Source organism: Zalophus californianus, chromosome 8 (assembly GCF_009762305.2).
Source record: "Zalophus californianus isolate mZalCal1 chromosome 8, mZalCal1.pri.v2, whole genome shotgun sequence".
Classification (NCBI taxonomy): domain Eukaryota; kingdom Metazoa; phylum Chordata; class Mammalia; order Carnivora; family Otariidae; genus Zalophus; species Zalophus californianus.
Genome location: NC_045602.1, coordinates 33,880,050 through 33,885,972, shown reverse-complemented (window position 1 = coordinate 33,885,972; position 5,923 = coordinate 33,880,050). Strand labels below are relative to the sequence as shown.

Below are 5,923 nucleotides of genomic sequence, written 5' to 3'. Positions count from 1 at the left end.
TGTTTATTGACTTTTTAAAAAAAAATCAAGTTGTAAAATTTCATTACAAATGAAAAATGTGGTTCTTAAAAATCTCAACTTGACTAGATATGAAACAAAAAACCTTTGAAGGCGTATTGAAGAAAAAAAAACAACCACCACATTTGTCATTACCAAAAAGAGATGTCTTTAGGTAAAAATAAAAACCCCATGCTAGGCGCCTGGGTGGCTCAGTTGATTAAGCGACTGCCTTCGGCTCAGGTCCTGATCCCAGGGTCCTGGGATCGAGCCCCACATCGGGCTCCCTGCTCAGCGGGAAGCCTGCTTCTCCCTCTCTCACTCCCCCTGCTTGTGTTCCCTCTCTCGTTGTCTCTCTCTCTCTGTCAATTAAATAAATAAAATCTTAAAAAAAAAAAAAAAAAAAACCCATGCTACATAGATGATGCAGATAGTTCTTTTTATCTGGTCAATGGGCAAAAAGCAAGCACTGAAGGGCTTCAGCTCCAATCTTTTGTTCATTTTTTACTGCTGGAATTTCATATTCATTTCTTCGTGTTGGATGACTAAAGCAGATGATGCTGGTAGAGATGGTAAAACAGCATCTACTCAGCCCCACCCTGCTCACCCTGGGAGCTGATGAATTCTCAGCTGGTGGATCTGCTTGCTGCTTTTGTCTCTTAGCTCTCTTGCGCTTCAGGGTTTTCCGGTCATCTGTGCAGGTAATTGAAGTCGCGGCGGTACCGACGTTGAGGCGGCTGCTGACCTTGGGTCTCATCTCCTTGATTTTCCTTATCTTCCTCATTGCCGTCCTCCCTAGGCTGTCGTTGGCCAGGAGGGCCCCTGCGGAATCGTGATCTGTACCCCGATACATTTTGTCTCACTGGCCTACCTTGTTCCCTTGCACCCTGATCGTCAGCTCCCACCATCACCTCTCCCGGCATAGGAGGGTTGGAGGACTGCGGTCTGAGCCTGTAGGATCTCTGCCTGTAGTAAGGTGGGAACCCTCACCTGCCGGAGGGCGGCGCTGTAGGGCATGCGCTTCAGGAGCAGTTTCCCAGCCATCCTCCTTTCCCCCCACTCTCTATTCTGCTGGCAATTGGCGTGGAGGACCCCCGTCATGTGGAGAGCATCTGTAATGGCTATGGTGCGCTGCGTATTTCCTGCCCTGCACTGGAGTTCCGCCAGGGCCTGTCGCAAAAGCTGCCTCCACACCCTCTTCTTCAGCAACATCAAAACTCCAGCATCTCCCCATCTCCTACACTGCCAAAGAACTCCCTGGGCCTATTCTTCTTTAAGGCAGTCTGGTGTACAAATACACTTCCTTGGTGTCATTCCTATTGATGAAACCGTATCCGTTTCCTACACTGAACCATTTGACTGTTCTCAAAACCTTTCTTGTGATGACCTTCTTGTCACCCCCGGCAAGCGCCAGCGATCTGAGGTCACCTGGCCCCTACTCCCTGCATTGCTGCCCATGGAGCCGGGCTTGGTGTCTGCAGCGCCGAGGGCAGGGTCTGCAGCGGCTGCTGGGTCTCATCCTGGCTGCTCAGGGTTGCCGGGATGGTAACTGGGGCTGGCTGTGGTAGGGGCACCTCCTCCTGGCTGCAGCAGGGCTGCTCTGGGCTCCCTGGGGTATGCTCACTGCTCCCGCTACCCATCGAACCCATCGAACTGTTATTAGGTCCTTTTTCACAGCTTCAGAACTCTGTGTCGCTAGGTCATCTGCCACGGAACCACTTATCAAACGTAGAGATTCTCAAGCTCTAGTGTTATTAGATATACAGCAGAGATAAAATCACAGATTCAAACTGCACAGCAAAGAGAAAGGAACAAACTCGGGTGCCTGGGTGGCTCAGTCGGTTAAGTGCCTGCCTTCCACTCAGGTCATGATCTCAGGGTCCTGGGCTCGAGCCCCACATTGGGCTCCCTGCTCAGCGGGAAGCCTGCTTCTCCCTCACCCCACCCCCTGCTTGTGCTCTCTCCTGCTATCTCTCTCTCTCAAATAAATAAAATCTTAAAAAAAAAAGGAACAAACTGATCATGCACACAACAACATAGATGAAACTCAAAGTCATTATTCTTAGTGAAAGAAGTCAGACACAAAATAGTACATATTGAATAGTTCTACCTGAATAAAACTCTAAAATGCAAACTGATCCATAGTGGTAAAAAGCAGACCAGTAGTTATCTAGTACATGGGGGGTTGGGAAGGACTGCAGAAGGGCCTAAGGACACTTCTGGAGTTGATGGAAACAACTTTTCGTATCTTGTGGTGGTGGTTTCTCAGGTGGATACATCTCTTAAAACTCATGGAAATGTACTTTAAACGGGCGCAGTTTGTCGGATATAAATTTTACTGCAATAGTTACTAAAAACCCATAGAGATTCAAGATTTCAGCAAGAGTAGACTAGAGTGTGTCAACCCTAGAGGAGCCAAAATGTATCATTTGGATTTTACAAGCTTTCTACAATAATTTTTCAGTTCTGTGTTCTCAATCACAAAACTTAAAAAGACTGATTTCAGCATTTTTCACAGATGACTTCTTTGCTATGAACCGATAGGTGCTATTCAAACACATGTTCATTTGTGTGTATGCTGACATACTTCATTTTATTGTGCCTTGCTTCATTGTACTTCCCAAACCCTGCATTTCTTACAAATTGAGGGTTTGTGGCAACACTGCCTGGAGCAAGCCTGTTGGTACCATTTTTCCAACAGCATTTGCTTGCTTCCTGTATTTGTGTTTGGTAGTTCTCGTAGTATTTCAAAGTTTTTAAGCATTATTATATTTGTTATGGTAACCTGTGATCAGCGACTACAACTCGCTGTAAGCTCAGATGATGGGTTAGCATTTTATCACAATGAAGTATTTTTTAATTAAGGTATGTACAGTGTTTTTTAGACATAATCCTATTGCTCACTTAATATACTATGGTATAGGGTACACATAACTTTTGTATGCACTGGGAAACCACCAAAAATTCCTTTGACTTGCTTTATTGTGACATTTGCTTTATTGCAGTGGTCTGGAAATATATCCACAATATCTCTGAGGTATGCCTGTGATTCTTTGGTGCTACATAGTAGTGGTGTGGTATTCTAATCATTGTTGCTATGGATCAGAAAAGAAGTGGTGTAGATTTTATATGTAAATTATTCTTTCCCATTAAGTGAATGTTAATTTGTGTCAACCAACCAAAGATTTGCAGAAGTTCAGAAAAGGGAAAAATGTATCATTAAATCTCCACAAAGTAGGTATGTTGTTAACATCTCAACTCAAAAGTGCTTGCCATATTTATACAGTGTGAGAAAAAAAACCACTTTTATTATTTGAATTTTACTTTTTGGTTTTATAGGTTTATTTTTAATAAATGTGTGGGACATATAAAAGCTTTATGTCATATACACATTATTTATACCTGTACAGGTTAAATATTATTATAAAAATGGCTAAAATTCATTTATCTTTAAAAGGAATTTTAAAATTATTCGAATTTAAGAAATACCTAACAAGATCACTTTGAAAATGTTGATAATTTTGTTGTAATTTTATATCTACTAATGTTACTTCTATCAAAAGTAATATGTCATTAAAATTCAGTATGGAAGCATTATTTGTTTGAAGTCATAATATTCCCTCTGGTTGTTCATTATAAATATATAATATTTTAGCGATATTATAAACTAAATTGGGCTTATTGATGTGTCCTGATAAATGACTGACTTCATTCAGACACTATGAAAATTCATTTCTTTTTTTTCAAATTTTATTTTATTATGTTATGTTAATCACCATACCTTACATCATTAGTTTTTGATGTAGCATTCCATGATTCATTGTTTGCATATAACACCCAGTGCTCCATTCAATACGTGCCCTCTTTAATACGTATCACCAGGCTAACCCCTCCCCCCACCACCCTCCCCTCTAGAACCCTCAGTTTGTTTCTCAGAGTGCATAGTCTCTCATGGTTCATCTCCCCCTCCAATTCCCCCCACCTCATTTTTCCCTTTCTACTATATTCTTTTTTTTCTTTTTTAACATATAATGTATTATTTGTTTCAGAGGTACAGGTCTGTGATTCATCAGTCTTACACAATTCACAGTGCTCACCATAGCACATACCCTCCCCAATGTCTATCAGCCAGCCACCCCATTACTCCCACCCGCCACCACTCCAGCAACCCTCAGTTTGTTTCCTGAGATTAGGAATTCCTTGTATCAGTGAGGTCATATGATACATGTCTTTCTCTGATTGACTTATTTCGCTCAGCATAATACCCTCTAGTTCTATCCACGTCATTGCTGCTATAAACATTAGGGTGCACATACCCATTCGGATCACTACATTTTTATCTTTGGGGTAAATACCCAGTAGTGCAATTGCCGGATTGTACGGTAGCTCTATTTTCAACTTTTTGAAGAACCTCCATACTGTTTTCCAGAGTGGCTGCACCAGCTTGCATTCCCACCAACAGTGTAGGATGGTTCCCCTTTCTCCACATCCTCGCCAACATCTGTCGTTTCCTGACTTGTTAATTTTAGCCATTCTGAATGGTGTGAGGTGATATCTCATTGGGGTTTTGATTTGTATTTCCCTAATGCTGAGTGATGTTGAGCACTTTTTCCTGTGTCTGTTGGCCATTTGGATGTCTTCTTTGGAAAAATGTCTGTTCATGTCTTCTGCCCATTTCTTGATAGGATTATTTGTTCTTTGGGTGTTGAGTTTGATAAGGTCTTTATAGATTTTGGATACTAGCCCTTTATCTGATATGTCATTTGTAAATATCTTCTCCCATTCTGTCGGTTGTCTTTTGGTTTTGTTGACTGTTTCCTTTGCTGTGCAAAAGCTTTTTATCTTGATGAAGTCCCAATAGTTCATTTTTGCCCTTGCTTCCCTTGCCTTTGGCGATGTTTCTAGGAAGAAGTTGTTGCGGCTGAGGTCGAAGAGGTTGCTGCCTGTGTTCTCCTCTAGGATTTTGATGGACTCCTGTCTCACATTGAGGTCTTTCAACCATTTGGAGTCTATTTTTGTGTGGTGTAAGGAAATGGTCCAGTTTCATTCTTCTGCATGTGGCTGTCCAATTTTCCCAACACCATTTGTTGAAGAGACTGTCTTTTTTTCATTGGACGTTCTTTCCTGCTTTGTCGAAGATGAGTTGACCATAGAGGTGAGGGTCCATTTCTGGGCTCTCTATTCTGTTCCATTGATCTATGTGTCTCTTTTTATGCGAGCACCATACTGTATTGATGATAACAGCTTTGTAATAGAGCTTGAAGTCCGGATTTGTGATGCCGCCAGCTTTGCTTTTCTTTTTCAACATTCCTCTGGCTATTCGGGGTCTTTTCTGGTTCCATACAAATTTAGGATTATTTGTTCTATTTCTTTGAGAAAAGTTGATGGTATTTTGATAGGGATTGCATTCAATATGTAGATTGCTCTAGGTAGCATTGACATCTTCACAATGTTTGTTCTTCCAATCCATGAGCATGGAATGTTTTTCCATTTCTTGGTGTCTTCCTCAATTTCTTTCATGAATATTTTATAGTTTTCTGAGTACAGATTCTTTGCCTCTTTGGTTAGATTTATTCCTAGGTATCATGGTTTTGGGTGCAATTGTAAATGGGATCGACTCCTTAATTTCTCTTTCTTCTGCCTTGTTGTTGGTGTATAGAAATGCCACTGATTTCTGTGCATTGATTTTATATCCTGCAACATTACTGAATTCCTGTATGAGTTCTAGCAGTTTGGGGGTGGAGTCTTCTGGGTTTTCCACATAAAGTATCATATCATCTGCAAAGAGTGAGAGTTTGACTTCTTCTTTGCCAATTCGGATGCCTTTGATTTCTTTTTGTTGTCTGATTGCTGTGGCTAGGACTTCTAGTACTATGTTGAATAGCAGTCGTGATAGTGGACATCCCTGTCTTGTTCCTGACCTTAG

The 5,923-nt window shown here is 41.4% G+C and overlaps 1 pseudogene; it reads right to left on the bottom strand.

Annotated features, from left to right (window-relative positions):
- Nucleotides 1–445: 445 nt before the first annotated feature.
- LOC113938392 lies at nucleotides 446–1,637 on the bottom strand (annotated as a pseudogene).
- Between the last annotated feature and the right edge of the window lie 4,286 nt (nucleotides 1,638–5,923).